Source organism: Leptinotarsa decemlineata, unplaced genomic scaffold, assembly GCF_025532065.1.
Source record: "Leptinotarsa decemlineata unplaced genomic scaffold, Ldec_3_MD MMD2_tig00026336_RagTag_RagTag, whole genome shotgun sequence".
In the NCBI taxonomy this organism is placed as follows: Eukaryota; Metazoa; Arthropoda; class Insecta; order Coleoptera; family Chrysomelidae; genus Leptinotarsa; species Leptinotarsa decemlineata.
Genome location: NW_027412692.1, coordinates 6,869,366 through 6,891,968, shown reverse-complemented (window position 1 = coordinate 6,891,968; position 22,603 = coordinate 6,869,366). Strand labels below are relative to the sequence as shown.

General features: G+C 35.1%; 1 protein-coding gene across 2 annotated transcripts in view; it reads left to right on the top strand.

The window, feature by feature from the left end:
• The first annotated feature begins 453 nt into the window (after positions 1-453).
• LOC111502284 (immunoglobulin superfamily member turtle) overlaps positions 454-22,603 on the top strand; it is a 278,977-nt gene continuing 256,827 nt past the window's right edge. For both annotated transcript variants that reach the window (XM_074183308.1, XM_074183310.1), the window contains exon 1: positions 454-683. The gene's annotated coding sequence lies outside the window, so the exon portion shown is untranslated. The remainder of the gene's footprint in view (positions 684-22,603) is intronic.

Here is a 22,603-nt window from a genome sequence, read left to right as displayed (position 1 = left end):
CCATTATATTATTTACCTCATAAACATGCTTTATTGGGGGTCTCCTTTTGTTAATTTGTATAAATCTTCAAATTCATTTCATTGTTGAAATGTGAATTACCAAATCGTTACCTAAGAAGCTACTAAAGAAAACTAGATCCTGAAGCAATGGTTGTTAGCTTTTTTATGAGAACATTGGCGATGGTACATCGTCTCTATTGAGAACCAAATCTCAAAAATTCAAAACCTGGCACTAGATTAATTAAAAGTTGATGACGCCTGTGAAGAGATCCACTGACCTTACTGTAGTGCAGTTATCTTTCAAGCACCCCGTATACAACTTGTCGTTCCGCTAGCGCCAGAAATTTCTTCGGGCCATCACCATCACCAAAGTCCACCGTGTACATTCTAGTACGCAAGACTGAGGCATTTAAACCGTCTGTAGTATAGATTGAACCGGGTATATACGCTCTGACTGGGTTTTCAAAACATTCAAAGCTGTCTAGGCAAAGTGAAGCGTACAGCCATCGCTATTCAATCTAGTTGCATACGAAACGATTATCTAATAAAAAAACGATCGAAGATTACCGGAAGAGTGTTCGGCTCGTGTGAAGTGCAAGTGGTGAATTTTGTTTTGTTTCGTGTTTTGAGATCGATTTTTGTTTGGTTTTGGATTATATCTACTGTCATCAGCTGCATCAAAGGTGAGTAGGTGTGTGCTAATTAAGGTTCAGTTTCGTTTTGAGTGCAGTGAATGTTTTGAAAGGAGGGAAAAATATGCATTTCTTTTAGACGTCAAGGATGGCCTAAGTGCATTAGCATTACGGCAGCTATATATGCGACTTGAACTGAAATTAACATTGTCCTTAACTTAATGAATATCCGTGATTGATACTTAGATACATTTTCTAGTAAGTACATTTGTATCAAAAAATCACTAGGACATTTTTTTGCTTAAAAAGTGTACTCAATTTGTTATAGGCTGCGAATGAAAGTTTTTATTTATGAAAAATAGGGTGAGAAAATTCTTTATCTGAACATAACGAATTATTGAATTTTTGAGTTTATGGTTTTTGATTGGAAAGAGGCCATTTCTGGATAGAAAGTGACATTTGAAAGTTTCTGATAATCATAAAGGATGCTAAGAATGGTAATTTGCAATTATTCTTAAATGCCTATTTTTCTACCTAATATATACATTTGAAGTAGGTAGCATATATATTTTGATTAAGCACCTGAAATGAAATAGATCGAATATCTTCAAGATACATTTGTGGAAAAAATGTAGAAACACGCCGATTTTTTATTTGAGATGGACATATTTCTAGTATAACCTCAACTGTCATACCTCCTCACCCACCCTTTGGTGACCGTCACCCTCATAATTTGAATACTAAATGAAAGTCCCAAATGTAACACATCATTATACAGGTTATTTTATAAGGAATTCATCCATATGACTGTTCCATACATAACTTTTCATTTTGGCGTCCACTTGCGGGAAAAGCAATTGTTCCTCATTTCAAATTATGATACTTCATTTGAAAGATTATGAGAACAAGTCATACAAAGATAACGAAATTGCACCCAAGAAAAGAAAAACAGTGTATAATTTCAATAATTTCAAACTACATTACTGATGACATTGTTTTTCCCGCAAGATGGCGCCAAAAAGGAAAGTTACCTAGTGAACAGTCACTGGACGATTTAAGATGGTTTGTGAAAATTGATCAGTTATTATCATGGACAGTTTTAATGAATAAGTTTTAGGTTACTAGACACGACTTGACTACTTGATCAACTTTTTGTAAAAATCATCTTGTGAATCATCTTCTGCCCCCCTCCCCCCCTTTTCATCGAATGAAGAATTAATAATGTCGAATTTCTAAAAGTATAATTTATTTTCAAAATTATTCGAAAACACAATATCCATTTACTTATTTTGAAGAAACTTTATTCGTTTCAAAATGAAATTTTATAAACGTTAATATTTTCTCATTCTATTTCTGATTCCGTAAATATTTTTTGCAAACAGCAGAACTTGACCTTGTAAATAACGACCTGATGAAACCTTTAACTGAACATATCATTCCAACACATATCACCCAGGAAAGCAACAAAAAAACTTGAAAGATCATTGAAAACTGGAAATTCTCCAAATACAGGGGTGCGCAAAAGTCCGGAATTAAATTAAATATCTTTTTAACCAGTATTTTAGGAAAAAAAGCTAAAACACGTCAGTTGATTTCACGTTGTACGCATTTTTGGCGATAAAATGATTTTTTTTTTCAACCCCTTAGTTGCAACCCTCCCCAACTTTTTTTTTCAAATGCAAACCTATGTCGTGTATGGGCTCATTGGAAAGCTCGTAAAAAATGGATTCTGACCATACTTTTATTTTTTTTGTGGTTACAAGGAAATGAGAAAAAACTTTTGAAAAGTTACAAATACCTAACTTAGTGCTATCTACGGGTGAATTAACGTAACAGATGCTGAAATTGGCCTCAACCCTCTACTTGGCAGGCTCCTAGGCGTTGGTAAAACCCATCTACGGAATTCCGAATGGCCTCAGCCGGTATGTTATGTGATTCCACTCTAATTCTGCTTTTTAGATTTTCAATATTAGCCGGCCTATTTTGATAAACCTTGTCTTTCATATATCCCTAATAAAAATAATCTAACGGCGTTAAGTCTGGGGATCTTGGCGGCCATTCAATTGTACCACGTCGTCCAATCCAGCGTCCTGCAAATATGTCATCGAGATATTCTCTGACATCAATACCAAAAAGTGGGGGAGCGCCGTCCTGTTGGAACCAAAGTGTTTCAGTGGGGATATCTGGATCTGCTTCATTGGGAAACATAACAGCTAAAGCAGGGACTAATTCAAAACGTAAAAAGTCCAAGTAGCGTGCAGCTGTAAGGTTTCCCTCAAAAGAGTATGGCCCTAATATTCTGTTGTTGATGATGCCTGCCCATACATTTACTTTCTGAGGACGCTGCGTACGAGCTTCGCATATCCAGTGTGGGTTTTCCTGACTCCAGAATCGATAGTTGTGCCTGTTAACTACTCCATGTAAATAAAAAGTAGCTTCGTCCGAAAAGAGTATGTTGAGTGGAAACCCATTATTCTCGTCACATCGCCTCATCGCAATTTCCAATTTTTGATCTTCGTCTAAAACATGTGGCCGGCCACTTCTGGGCAAGTCCTTCACTGTACCACGTTCTTCAAATTTGTGTAAGATCTTACTCACAGTAGCCTGGGAAATGTGATTTTCCGGATATTTTGCATTAAAGTACACACCTCACTTTGACTCCGCATTCTATCCCCACATCCCAACAATATCAAGACTTCGATACGCTGCCTCTCTGACAATGCCATTTTTATTCAACAAATTAAAAAGGAACACTTTGAAGGTAAATAATTAATAAACTAAACATACATATTTTCAATTTCACCCAGAAATGCCACGATTTTAAAACTGAGTCAAGACAATAGTTCTTATCAGGGCATTCATTTTGGTACAAAAAATGCAACAACCTTTTTCTCTTTTTGAGGTACACTGGTCAACAATTGCTTGGGATGGAACTAATTTTATGTGTAAGTTTTTGATGAAAAAATAAAATCCACAGAATGTTGATGCTACATTACGTTATCAGTTTTACACAAAATCAATAAAATTTGTTGTGGTGCCTGGCCCGGTTGGTCTGTTCTCAAAATTTGTAAACTTTAAGAAAGTAGGTACTGGTGATCCTTAGCAATTGTTGAGCAATTTACATCATTACTACTTATTTGTTTTTTGCAATGTTCATTCAGCCGTAGATAGCACTAAGTAGGTATTTCTAACTTTTTTGGTTTTAAAAGAGTTTTTCTCATTTCGTGGTAACCGCATGAGTAAAAAAAAATAAAGGGTATGGTCAGATTCAATTTTTTACGAGCTTTTCAATGAGCCCATACACGACATAGGTTTGCATTTGAAAAAAAAAGTTGGGGAGGGTTGCAGCTAAGGGGTTGAAAAAAAATTTTCATTTTATTGCCAAAAAATGCGTACAACGTGAAATCAACTGACGTGTTTCAGCGTTTTTTTCCTAAAATACAGGTTAAAAAGATATTAATTTTATTCCAGACTTTTGCGCACCCCTGTATTGATAAATCTGTGTACCTACTCAGTTACATTAGTTACGAATCAAATTCATAAGACAATTCCCTACACGTTAAAGCGTAGTTTAGGGTATGTTTATCATCCGGCATTGAAAACTACCATGTATAGAAAACGAAATTGTTAGTTTTTAACAGGATATTCATTTTCCTTGAAATTGAAATGCTTTATTCAAATAGGATACATCCTAATATACAACAATGATAGTAATATTAATATTAATATACATATAAATACAATAATACAAAAAATATCTACTTATATTTGTTAATAAGTAGTCTTACCTACGATAATTGAAAATACAAAAAAAAATAAAAGATAAAAAATATCACATAATACCTTAATGGTCTCTTGAATGGTCTAATAATTTTTTTTAACAGAATAAGACTGTTAGAAGACTTTACATTTTCAGGTAGACTGTTATACTTAATAAATCCTTTGAACATTAATGTTTTAGTGTTGAATGTTTTTGTTTGATTATTTACATACAAATTATTTTTTATTCTAGTATTATACTGGTGGATTTGATTATTAAAAATTACAAATTTGTCAAAATATGAGGGTAGAAGGTTATGTAACATCTTGTAAATATAAATCATCGTTAAATATGTAAGCCTACTTTCTATAGACAACCATTCTAGAGTATTTAACATAAAAAATATATTGGTACTCTTGTCACATCTCAAAATAATTCTCATTGCGCGATTCTGTAGTTTTTGTAGTGTTCTCATTTTATTCAAATCACTTGTATATAGAAGAGTGGGACAATATTCCTTCATTAAGGTTATGCTTATGGCTTATTTATGCAATAAACCGGCACTAATAGTATAAGCACACTTTTATTATTGAGTGTTTTTATACAATTTTTGATGACTAAAAGTTTCATGTTGAAATAATAGGGTCTTCCTACAGGGACTTCCAAACTTTAATAATTGATCTGTCAAATTAGTTGTCATTTATTCAAGTATATTCGGCCAAATCACCATAGACGAATATACCATTCCACAACACACATGCAGATAATAAAATTGTTATATCAGAATGGGTATTCTGTTCGGGCAACATACCGCGCGCTTCGCCCATTTTACAGTGGCCATAATGGTCCCACCAAGAGGACTAATCGCAAGGTGGGACGAGACGCAAGATCTGCCGACAACATAACCACTGTTTGTGAGAGTGTGCAGGGAGAATCCGAGGCAGTCGATGTCGCGTCGGACACAAGACCGCAGAAGACAACCTGGCGAATTTTGGGTCGTGATTTGGGCTTGCACCCTTACAACATTCAGCTGACCCAGAAACTGAAGGTAAACCACCATAAACAACGACGTGTGTTAGCTGAATGGGCTCTGGAGCAGTTGGTAACTGACCCTAATTTTCATCGAAAAATCATCTTCAGCGATGCGGTCCATTTCTGGATGAATGGGTACGTGAACAAACGAAATTGTCGGATTTGGGACGATACCAAAGCGTCCACTGGTTGGTGTGGATTTTGGGCTGGCGACGTCATTGGTCTATATTTCTTTGAGAACGACATTGGCCAGGCTATTACTGTGAACGACGAGCACTATATATAGGTCAATAATTATCTACTTTTGGCCTGAATTGGATGATCTGGACATCAACGACATGTGGTTTCAACAGGACAGCGTTATGTGCCACACAGCTCATGCCACATTGGATATTCTGTACGATTCGACCCCGTTAGACTTTTTTTCGTGGGGTTTTCTCAAGTCGCAGGTGTATGCGAAAAAGCCACAAATCACAGCGGTCCTCGAAGCCAACATAACCTATACCATTGGTCAAATTCAACTTGATTTATGCGCCAGAGTCATGGAAAATTGGATGTTTCGGATGCATTCCATCCAGAGAAGCCGTGGCAGATATTTGAATACCGATATATAAGGCCGGCTTCTCGTCCCAAGAGGACAGTTGAGTTCAGACAGTGAATCGAGCGGTTAAACAAGGAATTCAAATAATGGAAATAAATTGTGCGTTAGTTGCTAAGTGTTGTAAATAAAATAGTTTGTGATAGTGAAATATTGTTGGAAATGAATTTATTTAAGACAGTAAACTCGTTAATTTGTCACACTGCATAAATTTTTTGTGTCCCAGAAAAAGGTTATGCTCAAATTAGATTACCGAGAGCCTTGAAAAAACATTTTATTGAAAATGGATTTACGTGTGTACTATGTATATATATTTACAAGTGCATACTATCCACAGGATCACTACTGAAACTCAAAAAAAAACACTCCGCCTTGCTTTATGAAAATTGTCCGTCTTTTGCAGATGCAAATTTTTTTAATAATCTTCCTCTAATGATACAAAGTGATTTTCAGTCAAACTGAAAGAGTTTTTAATTGACAGTTGTTTTTACAGTTCACATGCCAATAAAATTATATATGTGTTGTAAAAAAATTGGTCTGTGATAGTGAAACATTGTTAGAATGAAGACAGTTAATTCTTTAATTTGTTACAATATCCTACACACACCTTTCTTTGTTTTTTTGAAATTAAAGATAGGAAATGCTCAATGAAAGACATTCATGAAGGATGAGATGGATCTTTAGGGCAGAAAGTCAATGGGAGTCCAAAAAATTAATTAATAAATTGAATATAGGGAGGTTAAAGTGCAAGATAAAATAGATAGGTGACTTCATAAAAAAAAATGAAAATAAATTCATTTAACTCTCTCAAGTACATTCTACCCTAAAACCAACTTCTAGCAATCGGTTCCTGCAAACAATATCTATTAATAACTTCTTAAGGAAATTTTGCACCTATGCTCTTAAGCATAAAATAAATAAATAATTTTAGAAAATGTCCAATCGTTAAAACCAGATATATTTAATGTACTGCATCGAATACTATAATGATCGTCATTCATCTTACATTTTCCCAGAATTTTGACTGAATGGGATTGTGCGAAAGATCTAGTGAGTGTTCACATTCTTAGAAGTGCTCGCATATTTTGTAAGGTCACATTTTCATTCGGACGAAGAACCGCGTGAATTATGTTCTTTAATCGATTGCGAGTGAATGAATCATGTTATAGGAAATGATGTAAACGGTTCAGGTAATTATTCAGAAGAGCAGGTACGTGGAACTGGACTTCCTAAGTCAAATTAGAAACTTTTTTTATAAACTATACCGGACGATTTGATCTTCACAAACTTTGTTTTCTAAAATATATCATTCGCTATCACAGTAGCTCTGATCATGCAACAAAGAAAATTGTGCGGTTTTTGAAATCGAAAGGGGTGTCTTGAAATACTTTTTTATGAATCTCGAAAAATTGTGTGTTTTCTTTGCGAGTGAAATAAACAATTTCAGAAACTATGCAACTACTCTTACTGAATTCGGGTGAGTTGTTAAAAAAATTGTCTAATTTGAAAATATAATAATAATATCAAAGATCGACTATTCGGGTGGATAATTATCAACAAACAACCGGTGGGAGAATGTAATTTACAGCTGGCTAGATCGCAACAGAATGAAAGAAGGTTTGCAGATGTAATAGGAGCACACATGTTTCCTTTTTCTTGAGTGAATGAATTAAAAACAAATCGTAACGATAGTTTTACTTAGTAAGTAGTTGAATATGTTTTACAGTACATTTAGTATTGTCTGAGAGTGAAATAATTTCAAGAATGCAAACAAGCCGGTACATCAAAGAAAGCAACAGTCGTTTCAAGCAAGTGGTACTGCAAATCATCCACAAAGTCACTGAGATATTTCTACCCGCAATGCCCCTTGAGGACGCCGCTAACGAGCCATTAAAATAGTGACTTGCGACAAAGAACTTCAAAAGAGGCGGCCGACGCTGTTTATCATATTGCGTTAAAAGTAGTACTAATAAGCGTCGGACTGGGGGTATTAATATAAGTTTTCCAATGATATATTCTGTATGATGCGAAGATAATTGAAATATCGTGAAAACTAATTTTGTTTAAATATTTTATTTTGAAAAGGACAATTTATATTTGAAATAATTTTTCTATTTAGGATTGTTATCTTCTACAGATCTATAAAATAATCAGAATGTCAAATTTGAAAATAAATACAAATGTTTGGTGACATTTTGAAGAATATCTATTTTCTTTATACAACATATTTAAAATGAAAACATAATTTGAAGTTATAATTCGTCTGTCGATGTAAATCAATTTTATATTATTATTATCGACACTGATAATATCAGATTGATCGTAGGTTTGATAATGAAGATGTAAAACTTTGATATTAGTTTTACATACAGAAAAAAATATTTCCAAACGCCTTTTTCTTGAAATGGTTGAAATTAATAAGTCTTCTGATTGTATGAATAAGAAAACTGACATTGATAATCTCAGCAGTATATACAGCAACTTACTGGAACTACACCAAAAAACATAAAGGTAATAATGAAAATTGTATCAATCAACTCTCTCTTTATAGTCAAAGATTATCAAATCATCATGCCCATTGAAAAATTACATTTATGTGAAGATATGACATTTGTAAAACCAAAAAAATCCATGCATATTTAAATTTCTTTCGACAATTTACATGTTTAATTCATTGTTTTTCACTTATTTTCATTGTATGATTTGTAATGTTATTCAATGGCAAAAAATCCACCACTCAATAGGCCCTGAAGAAGCTTCCCATTAGAAGCGAAATCTTGGCAAAGTAGAGTAGCATTTGAAGATATGTAATTAAAGAGCTTCTGCAAAATACAGATAGTTATAAAGTAAAATGAAGTTATTTTAATCTTGTTTTCTAATGGAAAAATTGATGAAAGTAATAGACTCATAGATACATTCATCCTAATAACTAGAAAAAAAACACAAACTTTTGATACTTTGAGTAAAATTATTGTACTTTATTTTCGCAAGGATCTCTGATTTTTGCCAGTAAAAAACAGCCCATATTACTCGCTGATAATGTAGCTTTATCGAGAGCTTTATTAAGTTGAAATAATTTCTAATAATTAGAATAATTACCAAAAAATTCAAACCGATCAATATTTTGATTAGATGGATTTATCTAGCAATTTTAGTGCCACTTGAAAAATCAGATTTTTCTTGTAATATGTTGATTTCTTACCGGCTCCACATCGGAAGAGCGTAAATTCATTCCGTTGGTATATCAACGAATTTCTTGTTATAAATTCCATTGGAACGGTTGATTTGAACTCTCTATAGTACCCTCCACAGTGCGACCGTTGAAGATTCAAGGACGACTTCTTGAAATCTGTACGTTTAAGAGTCAAAAGACGGTTGGGAATTGTGAGGATGTAACCATTGACTGGAAGAATGATCGTTGAGATATAATTTTTAAATGGGCGATTGAAGATACAGAGTGTTTTGAAAATGACATATGAAAATAAATTTTATTGGCACTACTCATTATGAAAAAAACATGACTGAATCATAAGTCTGCTAGCACTTCTCTGAATTAAAAAAAAAGTATCAACTTTGGGAAAATAAAAAAATTAATGAAATACAATGCAAATTTGGTAATGTCAAATCAAACAAAACTACTACAGTACTGTATTAAATACTAACTATGAAAATTTATGAAACTTTATTTTTTTTAATTTCTTCATAGATCAACAGAAATCACCAGTTTTTGCCCATATTTTTGTAACCCGGCTGTTCACATCATTCATAAAGTATATGCATAATCTTAACCTCATTATTTTGATAATACACACAAATTTGTGACGGTGGATATTTTTTGATGAGCATTATATGGTGTTTGATGTGTTATTGTTGAATTTTAATTGTTTATTTCATAGTTATGCCCAATTCAACTGGACTCTGTAACTCAAGTGAATTTAAGTTCAGTCATTTTTTCCATAAAGTTGACTAAATCAAAACCATCAAAAAATATTGAAAAGTGTCATAATTTTTTCATTCTTTTCGTAACTCCACAATGATGTCCTTTGTTTAGTCAAATATTTAGTAAATTTAATTTTTTCTCTAATTGACTCGGCCGTTTCTTGATGATTTTTCTATATTTATTTAATTTATTTGAAATTGTAGAAATATCTAGGGTTGAATTTCTATATGTGAACCACTCGAAAGTGAGGTAGTTTTCATATATGAATGTTGTTGGTTAATATATTATTTAAGGTTGAACGTCCTTGCTCACCCCCTAGAACAGACGAAGGGTAGAAGTAAGTGAAGAATGCAATTTTACCTGCTTCATAGTGTGGTCAGTTCCACAACACCTGTTCTTTAGAGCATTTAATTATTCGGCATCCAATTTGTTGAGTATTGGCTTCTTGTTACATTCTTATGTAGGTAGTGAACGTGAAATCTGACTCTTATAAATTTTGTAAAAATATGTGAGGTGAAAATCCAAAAAAAGGGTTTCATTATGCCTTTTCATTGATACTGCTAAAAACAAGTCAAAAATTGATCCAGATTGAACCATTATCATTATTGGCTTCTGTGCTCGATCAAGCAACATATTTTGAGTTTTCTTGTTCCTCAAGGTTCCGTTCTTGGACCGATATTATCAGTCATGTACACATATCAATTTTCTACATACCTTAGGTCGTAAGAATCCATAAAGTTGACGGGACATACCTATACAAGTAGTTTCATGATACTTATCAACAAAATACTGATTGTTTGTGACTCCTTTAAAATTTTCACGACGCTTTCTTATCGGCTGTCTTCAAAGAAACGTAACTTGAATGGAATTGAAATGGCATTTTAGGCAGCAAACTAATAACCTGAGCCATGTGGACTGGTTAAATATGACTGCCTCAATTTTTTCCATGGATTTATTTTTCCAAAACACCTTCACCTTCAACGAAAATAAAATCTTGTGCCAATGTCCGTTAATACTTTTCAAAGCTTATAGAAAACAGGTGTCAAATCCTGCTATTCAAGAGGCTACCTACTGGTTCTTACGCAGATATACGCAGATACATAATAATAGAACTCTCATTATAATTGATTTCAAAAGCTTATCTCTGGATCTATTTGTAACTCATCAACATGCATTTTTTTTTTGGAATTTCACTTAACTAGGTGAAATCACCTAGTGAAATAAACACAACAAATGTGGTTTTCCTTAATTTCTTCCTATTTGGGTTCTATTGAAAGATGCATTTGTATGCGTATGTATGATAACCATCGTTCGCTTGCATGGACGTGCTTCTATATTTGGTTGAAAGAGTAAGCCACTTGTGACCTAGTCGGAAAAACAATTCTGCCTTTTAATAGGGTATTATACAATACTTTTCTTTAGGGTCCCCTCCCTTTTATTTTTTGAAAGGGTCAACTCAAAAAATTGAAATTTGGGATAATGAAATTAATGCATGACTACTTTATTTTGAAGTAAAATTGACAGATGAAACTTTCAAGATGGCGACAGGGCGCCATCTGGGGAAAAAATGAATGGAAAGGGGGGTCTTGTGACACATATTTTTGAAGCTCCTGACAAATGCTTCACAACCCCAGAATATAATGTCAATATCTTCAACTACTACAAAATGGCGGAACTTTCAATAATTGCCTGACTACATTGACATTTAACTACATAATATGAGGTAATGAGCTTGAGGTCAGTTCAGAAGATGCTCAAAATGATTGACTTGAACTTCTTGATATATGAACAGCCCATCCGATATTTCACGCCGAACATTTTCAAACACTGTAACGTCAATATCTCTACAAATATTTATTATTATCTGCCGTATATCTAATATTGAAGCAGGTTCCGTTTCGTACACTTTTTGCTTCAAACAGGCCCATAAAAAAAGTCCAAAGGTGTCAAGTCTGGCGAGCGGACTGGCCATTCTGTAGGCCCAACAAATCCCCTGATTTTGATCGATAAATAGAGGTCCTACAATATGGTTTCCCAATATTTCTGCTCAAAAGTTAATTTTTTCTGGATATTGGGTATGTTCATTGTCGTACTGACATTTTTTGTCATTTTTATAAACAAAAAATAGCTTAACAAACCTTATCTTGTTGTTGGAATTGCCATATGGCAGATAAAAAGGAATATTTCTAGAAATATCGATAATAATGTGTTTGTTTACAGGAAATTATTCAATGTTCCGCCATTTTGTAGTAGGTAAAGATATTCATATTCTAGGGTTGTGAAGTATTCGTCAGTATTCGTCACAAGACCCCCTTTCCATTCAATTTTTTTTCCAGATGGCGCCGAGTCGCCATCTTAAAAGTTTCATCTGTCAATTTCATTACAAAATAAAGTATTCACGCATAAATATCACTATCCCAAATTTCAATTTTTTGAGTTGACCCTTTCAAAAAATTAAAGGGGGAATATTGAAGAAATGCACTGTATGTACATGTATAAATATTAGTGTTTTCAATTTGTAAAAGTTGTCTCATTATTTGTTCATTAAAATCGTTACCGATATTTCATCAAACTAATACCAGAGCCAGTATGTGAGTTGGTAAGAGCATCGACAATAGCTCAGGTGGTTCTTAGTGAAAGTACCTAATTCTGTTTGTGAAATTGTGCGAAACGACTGTACCATGTAATATGTTAATTGGTGTTCATTTAATATGCGTCTGTTTTGGCTCGCTGCACTTCATCTGGTGTACATATAAAACAAGTGAAAGGCAAGTCTATGTATTGTGTAAATGCCTCAGATTTCCAGGAGACAATTTAAGAAACATTTGTCTCGTTTGCTAGACATAGAAGATGATATCTGCCGCAGTAGCAGACGAAACGTTTTATACTTCAGATTTCATTTCCCACGCCCTACTAATTTTGTTCTCTTTAATCGTGATTCGTACCGTGAAAGCCTATGTTCTTATGCCGATAATGTAGGTCCTGGACAAATCCAGTATGGATGGTAAAGGTATCTGAGACAGAGCAGTTGATGACTACTTAGAGAAACGATCTTTGAGAAAACTGGAAAGTCAAGAACAAAAAATTGCATCATTACAAAGATGGGTGGTGTACACAAAAAGGTTACCTGTGATTGTTTTTTGCATAAACAACATCGATGATTACTGAAGATTTTGAAGCATTCCTCCTGTTTGGGAATATGCTTATTCACAGCTTTCTCTATGATTTTTTTCATATAACGATAGTTGAGCTTCTGATCTATAGGATAAATAAAGAAGGTCGCTTTCATTGCTACGAATCGCACGTTCGAAGGCAAGACCTCGTTAATCCTTAGCTCACACACGTTTCGACTTCTGAGAGTTGTCGTTTGTAGGGGACGACAGCTGGTTGATGAAGAAACAGATTTTAACAGAGATTTAACAGATTGCTGAGAAATATCGCCAAACAGTTGAATGCCACAAATTAAACAGAGCGTTCACATTGAATGAAAATACTAAATGTTCTGAAATCTCTGAATATGTAACTCTATATTTAGTTTTCTTAACACAATTACGTTCTATCCCCACTAACTTGAAAAATATTTAGTTATTCTATTTGATAAAATATATAAGTATATAATTTTTTAGTTGAAAAAAGTGATTTGTGATGGACCGTTTGGAACCTTTGGTGTATTAAGAATGAACGAAATCTCGACTTTTGAAACGACAAAAACCAAGATAAATATATCTCAGTTCCATACCACCAATACACGAAGAATTTTGGAAAGATTTTCAAGGAACTGGGTACGAAGGTGGTTTTTAAAACAAGTCATACACTACAGATCCTTTTAGGAAGTCCAAAAGTCGAGAATTCGGAAAAGTCTGGAATTCACGAAATTAAATGTAAGGACTGCGATGCAAAATTTCATGGACAGATAAAAAGATCTATCAAAATATGATATAGGAACACTTGGCACGCTTAAAATATGGAAGACCTGAAAAATCAGCAGTTGCCCATCATAGTTTGCAACAAAACCATTCCATAGACTTTGGTTCATTAAGATTAGTTAGACAAGTTAATAACAACAGACATCTAGATGCCTATGAGAGTGTAGAAATAAGTAGACATAATAATATTATGAATAACGATGGTGGACCAATACCTAATAGTATACTATATACCTTGTTAAAATAATATTGAATATTGACAAAAGTAAAATTAGTTTTTTTATGTCCTCCTCATCGATAACTATGCTGATTTAGCCTTGTGTTCTCAGTAAGCTTTTCCTTATCTATCGTCCTGCCAGTCTTTCAACGTAATTCTCGTTACACTAGATGCATTTTCTCGAGTAAATATCTGCTGCAAGGTGGATTCGAACCCGGACCCGGCCTTCCGTTCGAGAGCCGGAAATACAAACACTGCAGCAGTTACTATTCAATAAATATTGAGCTTCCAGTTGAGGATATCTGATTTTACTAATACTCTCAAGTTTTACAAAAGAGAAAATGTGAATGTCTTAAAAAACATTAGGCTTCAAATATCAATTTTGTAGTAAAGGACCTTTTCTCTCTTACATCAATCAAGACCCAATTTTCATTCTCGAATTCGATATACATATCATTCATTACTATCATTTATTAGCTATCTCCTATATGGTTGATCTGCTACTTAAAAGTATTTATGGGTAGCGGTTTCTTTTTCGATTAGGAGAACATGGAATTGCAATTGTAATAAAAATCAATTGACGAGATACGTGGTCATAATGAAATACAGACCAGGAGATCTATGACGCCGTGAAGTCGGCTACCACTTTTATTATGTTGAGAGCTTTCATACTGTTTGAAAGGTTGTTGTAGACATTGAATGAGGATAATATTTTTCCTATTGAGGTGTCACTTCACAATAACACATGTTTTGTTTCTTTGTTCTTTGACATGTGGTAGTGTAGCTCAGTATATCGGATCCACTATTTGATGTCCATCATTTAAGATTTTTCGAATACCTTTCAGAAGGTTAAACAGGATGTGGTATTTTAGTATGGGTCAAACTTTGAATTTTCCCTCATAATCTAATAATTTCGAATTAGGAAATCCAGTTTTTATTGACAAACATGTAATATCACGTACTGTCATCAATTTCAAACAATCATCACCAGTTGAAAAAACACATCTCGCTGGAGATTAAATCCATTTGGAGAAACGTTCTCATGAAGTTTATTCCACATAAACGCAGTTCTCCAAATGAAAGAGTTTTTGAACAGTGAAGTTCGAGGTGTACTTACTTGAACCTCAAAACGATGAGTATCCACAGTCCGTCGCGTATTTCTGATGTGTACCTCTCTTGGTAGAATCAAATGTGCCACTTGAACACTTTCCATGCAAGTATCTATAGAAGAGAGACAAATCTCCAACCTTTCTTCGATGTTCCATGCTTGGGGACGGAGCTCCATACATGAGAACAATACTCCAAAGAAGGTCTGATCTGAATTTCATACATCATCAAAAGTTGTTTAGATGTGTAAAGTGTCTGGTTCGGAACAGTGTTCCAAGTTTTTGCATTTCCAGCCAAGACATATTGGTGTCCATTGTAACCCCCAACAAACTTATCACAGCAGAAAGTGGAATTGTCTGACCTTACATTGTTATATCCTGTTCGGAGACATTTATCTTTTTAAAGAAAACCGATGCCTGGGTTTTTGTGGCATTGAATTGAAACTGGTTATTTTCACCCCAATTCGAAATTACTTCTAGATCCTCATTAAATAAGTTACCTTCTGCTGCCGGTGAAGATATGCATTCGCCGCCGATGTCCTGGAATCTAAATAGAATGACGAAACAAGTGTGCTGTCATCAGCAAAGCAATATATTGGATTCCTGGTTTTTTCAATAAGCTGTTGATATGCAAAAGGAAGAGGGTTGGAGGCAATATAGATCCCTGAGGAACATCAGAGTTGATGGTAAAAGTATTCGGGAGATATCCGTCCACAGCAACTTGCGGGTAACGTTCTTTCAGGAAGCTGAAGAGCCATACACCAAAATGATTCGACATACCATAGCTTCGAAGTTTGGCTATCAAACCCTCATGCCACTCAAAGGCCTTAGAAATATCAAGCCCTATAGCCCTTGACTCTCCATGTTTCTCGATTGCATTATTCCAAATATGGGTGACATACGATAGAAGGTCGCCTGTTGATCTTTGTTTCCGGAAGCCACATTGATGATCGCTCAAGATGTTGAAGCTTTCCCGGCTGCAAGAAGTTATGATGAATAACACCAGTCGCTGACCACCATACAGTAACCATTGGTGGGTTTTCGCCTTTGAGAAGTGCCTGGGTGACTCATCGGTATCCTGAACCTCTCCTGTTGACGTAGACGGTCCATTTTTCATCACACCTGACGATTCGATCCAAAAAAGGATCTGTTTGGTTCCGCAAAACGAAGGAGAACAGACCTCGAAACGTGACCATTTCTGTTGACCGTTCAAATCGTGGGACATCCACTTCTCGACCTATTTGACCTTTCCAATATGTTTTGAACCATCAAAAACCACATAGGATTCACTGCCCAGTTCTTCCGCCATCCCACGCACCGTTTGTACTGGGTCAGTCTCCACCAGGCCCTCAAATCCTCATCCTGGATTCTTTTGATTGTTCAAATCGTGGAGCATCCACTTTTCGAGCAATTCGACCTGTCCAATATGTTTTGAACGATCAAAACCACATAGGAAATGCTACCCAGTTCTTTCACCATCTCACTCACCATTTGTACTGGGTCACTTTCCACCAGGCCCTCAATTCCTCATCCTGGATTCTGTTGATTGTTCAAATCGTAGGGCATCCACTTTTCGAGCTATTCGACCTCTACCATATGTATTGAACCACCAAAAACTACATGGGAAGTGCTGCTCAGTTCTTCCGCCATCTCACGCACCATTTGTACTGGGTCAGTCTCCACCGGGCCCTCAAATCCTCATCCTGGATTCTGTCGATCGTTCAAATCGTGAGGCATCCACTTTTCGAGCTATTCGACCTCTTCCATATGTATTGAACCACCAAAAACTACATGGCAAGTGCTGCCCTGTTCTTCCGCCATCTCACGCACCGTTTGTACTGGGTCAGTCTCCACCAGGCCCTCAAATCCTCATCCTGGATTCTTTTGCTTGTTCAAATCGTGAGGCATCCACTTTTCGAGCTATTCGATCTCTACCATATGTATTGAACCACCAAAAACCACATGGGAAGTGCTGTCCAGTTCTTCCGCCATCTCACGCACCATTTGTACTGGGTCAGTCTCCACCAGGCCCTCAAATCCTCATCCTGGATTCTGTTGATCGTTCAAATCGTGAGACATCCACTTTTTGAGCTCTGCGACCTCTCCCATATGTATTGAACCACCAAAAACCACATGGGAAACGCTGCCCTGTTCTTCCGCCATCTCACGCACCGTTTGTACTGGGTCAGTCTCCACCAGGCCCTCAAATCCTCGTCCTGGATTCTGTTGATTGTTCAAATCGTGAGATATCCACTTTTCGAGCTATTCGACCTCTCCAATATATTTTGAACCATAAAAACCACATGGGAAACGCTGCCCAGTTCTTTCGCCATAATACGCACCATGTAATGGGTCAGTCTCCACCAGGCACTCAAATTCTCATCCTGGATTGCTGTAGGTCGACCACTTCGAGGCTCATCTTGGAAGCTAAAATCGCTGGAACGAAAGTTCGCAAACCAATTTCGAATAGTGCGTTCGTAAAGACTACCATTACCAAATGCCTGGTTAATTTTTTGTGATCAAGTTGTCGAGAAAATTTTCGAAAACACTCAAGGTTTACAATGATAATGTCATTGCAATGGCCTCAGCATTTTTGCAATTATTCCAAAAATAACTGTTGACAATGTCGCTATGTAAATAACTATAGATCAGTCGCTTTGCTGTCAGTGATATCAAAAATCATGAAATCATGGAGAAAGTCGTAAACTACCATATTCAGGGCCAAACCATCGCAGCAGAGTTCTATTGTGAGAAAATCGACGAAATGTACCGAAAACTGCGTCAGCAGCAGCCGTCACTGGTCAACTTCATCGAATCCCGAGCACAAAATTTATGCTGGCGAAATTAATCGACTTGTGTTACGGTTACAAATGTGTACTGATTCAAACGGACAAAACTTTCGAACCGACCTAATAGTATACAGCTTATCACGATCATACGATCATCAAGAAATCTCGAACAACGCATCGTCTTTGATTATTCTCACCCAACCTACGTGTTGCTGCACTTCGCATTTTTGTCTCACAACAAACAATAAACAATGGAGTGAAAACGTTGCGTTTTTATCCACATGATTATTCTGAAACCATTATCTAATAAAGCATTAATGAAATTCATTGCATATGACATTTAAATTGATTGTGGGTTTGACTTTCGAATGGCGTGGGCGTCAATAGCAAATATTGTCATATATTATGCCATTGAGTGGATATCTAGGGTTATTGTAGTGGCGCCAAAGCAAATTAATTTTTTATAAATCCTTCTATCCCCATATCTTTGTTGTCTTTCTTTGTTCATTTTGCAGACTACATGAATTGGTATCAATTTTCTCTTCTTCAAAGGAATATGACACACGACTCCACAAACAGTATCGAACCTTCCCCTTCCATATAACTCCTATCATTTATATAACTAATTGAAAACAGAAACAAACCTGAATGATGCATCGCTGAAGTCCATCTGCCAAATAATTGTTCAACGTTTTTCATTTGGAAGATTCTTCGCAAGTAACTTGGAGAGTTATTCGTAATGATCTCCTGTCCTCTTATTTTTCCCGCATTCATGAAGAGCTAATTAGTGTTGCCAATAGAAATTGTACAAAATGCTCCAAAACTCGCAAATTAAAGAAAATCCTCACAAAATCTTTGCGCAGCTTACTCTGATCCAGTGACCTTAGAAAACTGCAATGGTAAATGATACAATTGATGATGAATGTATTCTCTATATTTTATCGAATAACGAAAGACATCCATATCTATCAAAATCAAAATTTCAGTGAGTGAAAATTCTGATAAAAACATCATAATTCATGTTGACATCACACTGAAATGAAATATATACTCTATATGAAATTTAAAAATATAGAAAAATAACTCATGTACAATTTTCACTAATTACAACAAAAATATAAAAAATAAAATGAATTGTTTGAACTGATAGAAATATTACTCGTGTTCTTCGTTTTGGTATGTGATGATGCTACATGAATCACATGATCTACATGAACAACATATTCTAAGCTCCAAACTTGAGAATAAATGAAAGCATAGAACTTCACAATCAGAGAATTAGGGATAAACTGCTTGCCAATCCTAATAGGTCTAGATCCTTCTGATGGGTAGCTAAAGCTGTCAATCAAAACTTTACAAACTCCACGACTCCACCACTAACACAAGCAGATAGGTCAATTGCAACAGCCATAGAAAAAGCAAATCTACTAGCTGAACAATTTGCATCCCACTCCACAGTCGATTTTCTGGGAAAGGCACCACCCACTATTCCCACACTAAAATCCACTATGCTGGAAATGACAACGTCTAGACAGACGAATTTTGATACAGCATCAACAAGGCGTCTGGTTCTGATAAAGTGCCCGTCATCGTACTTAAAAAGTGCGCAAATGAACTCGCGTCAGACTTTTCAACCTGTCTTGCAAGAAAGGGATTTTTCCTTCTTGTTGGAAGATTGCTCACATTCAGCCGATTCCCAAAAACTATGGACCAGTCGCTTTTCTATCAGTGTTATCAAAAATCATGAAGAAAGCCGTAAACCAACATATAAATATTTGGCTTCAACATCTTGAGCGATCACCAAAATGACTTTAGAAAACAAAGATCAACAGGAGACCTTCTATCGTATATCACCCATATTTGGAATAACGCTATCGAGGAAAGTCGAGACTAAAGAGCTGTTGCGTTTGATATTTCCAAGGCCTTTGACCGTGTGCGACATGGGGGTTTGCAGGCCAAACTTCGATGTCACGGCTTGTCAGATCATTTCTGTGTATGGCTCTCCGACTTCCTGATAGAACACAGGTGTTTCCCAAGGATCCATATTGTCTACAACCCTCTTTTCATTGTATATCAATGCCTTATTGGTAAAAAAAGAATCCAATATATTGCTTTGCTGACAACAGCACATTTGTCTCGTCATTCCATTTGGATTTCAGGACATCAGCTGGGGATGCACATCTTCACCGGCAGCAGGAGGTTGCATATCTTAATGAGGATCTAGGTTGAGTTAGATTTAAGATGTCTAAAAACCCTGGTGCATCTACTCATACCTGCAAAAGTTTGGGGTAAAATGAGGGATTTATGGCTAACTTGATTAGCAGAGAACAACGCCGTTTGCGCCGTTTCAGATGGCGCAAGCAGTCATTACAGTAAACTGTAATCATAAGACCACACAGGGTGTATTTGTTTTCATATTAAATTCCACATTCATTTTTCATTTTCATACCTACTGTGCTTAAAAAGTGAGTTAATGAATTTTTTGTGTTTTAAGTGTTATTGACGAATTGTCAGTATTAAATTGAAAGATAAGTGTCCAAGTTCTGGTGAATTATTAGTTGAAGTTTCAACCCAAGCAAAGTTTTGAAGAAATTTCGTGTAATTTCTTGATATTTCAACTCAAGAAATGTTGGCAGATGTTATTATGTAGTTGACATTGGTTGTTTATCGGAACGAATTCCGCAAAACAGGTGGTAAGTATTAAGATTATATACTTGAATACATGTTTTTAGTATGGTATTGGAATGGAAAAACAACTGAATAATTCACTAGATTACAAAGAAATATTCGCAGTGAATTCTTTGTCGAACTTTTCGATTACCTGTTAAGAGATCATTTTGATAAGCACCAACTTTCAACCGTTTTTTTTAATTAATAATAAAAAAGTTTCCTCATTGATGCATAAAATTTGGAATAAGAGGTTTATATACGAAGAACAATGTAATGAGTAGAAACACAGCTGTTTTCTAATAGATATTCAACCAAAATACATCTACTCATAGTGACTATGGATGTATGTTTATCACACCTAGCAGTTCTACTCATGAATCAGGACATTGATTTTCTTATACATACACATCTCGTTAAGTACACAAAATCACTCAAGAGAAATAGCACATGAACTCGTCATGCAAGCCTTTGGGTTCTGCAAATAACTTGAGAGAAATTACAAGGCAAAATTTATTAATTTACAATAGATGTAAGATGGTCAGTTACCTTCCGTTGATCATCAGATGTATTGAATAACTTCTTTGGTTCAGAAAGAATGTGAACTATTTATTGTTTGTATAAGTATATTGAAGTTTATAAGATTTCTGTATTTATAATTATTGAAATTTACAGTTCCAGCATAAATTGAACAAAGTTTAATTCAAATATCTTCCATTATTATTATTTTAATTTGATTTCATTGAGTCATATTTTTTGCTATGATTGCATGTGCAGGTCATCACTGATAGACCAATTTGACACTTGACCCCCATGCCAATTAAAATTTTGAAAAAAGTTGAAGTGCCTCCCCCAGCCATCTATCAAGCAATCACAGTGTTTTTTTTTTCAAAAAATAGTATCGGTAATAGCCCCCAAACGTTTTTTTCATGTTTCTACGTCAAACCGTTTAAAAGTTAAGTTAGTTTTTTATCAGTCTAAGGTGAAATTATATTTAATATCCTTACCAGTGGTAAATTACCTTCCAGTTTCCTTGTGATGGGATTTCTTTTATATTCAGGTTCCCACGAAAAGTAAAATACCGTTTGATTTGAAAGGGATATATTTTTAGGAGTGATTAATTTTTGGGAAAGAAAGTTTTTGGCTTTCTACTACTCCATCTGATACAAAAAAAATGGATGAGAGAATCTTCCAAAGAAAGGAAGGAAGTAATCAATTTGAAAATAAGTAACTCTATACATGGATGTGTAGATCATGCAAAGAAGTAACTTTCAGACACAAACTGAAAGAAAGTCCTCCTGAAACAGCTACTTTCATATAAACATTGAATTACACGAAAAAAAAAAATTCTTTCGAAACAAATACTTCTATATGAACACTGAATTATACAGAAGATACTTTTCTCTATTCAGTTTGTATATCGAACATTTGTTGAGGAATAAGAATCAGATATCATTCACATGAGTTCTACTTTGAATGAATGGTAATAAATTGTACTCACATGGAACACTGTCATTCTAACTGGTATACACGTGTTTCGCCTTAAGACACTTGCCTTAAGGCTCTTCAGTACCAAATTGGATAACATTAAAGAAAATACACACACTTCATTCATGAATTACGATTTTGAATGTCACGGAATAAGCTTGATCTGCTTATGTCATCGATGACATCGTAATGACATTCATTCACCTATTTGATTTAATCCCAGCCATGAGGAATCTTATTTGATTTGAAAGGGATATATTTTTAGGAGTGATTAATTTTTGGGAAAGAAAGTTTTTGGCTTTCTACTACTCCATCTGATTTGGAAGATTCTCTCATCCATTTTTTTTGTATCAGATGGAGTAGTAGAAAGCCAAAAACTTTCTTTCCCAAAAATTAATCACTCCTAAAAATATATCCCTTTCAAATCAAATAAGATTCCTCATGGCTG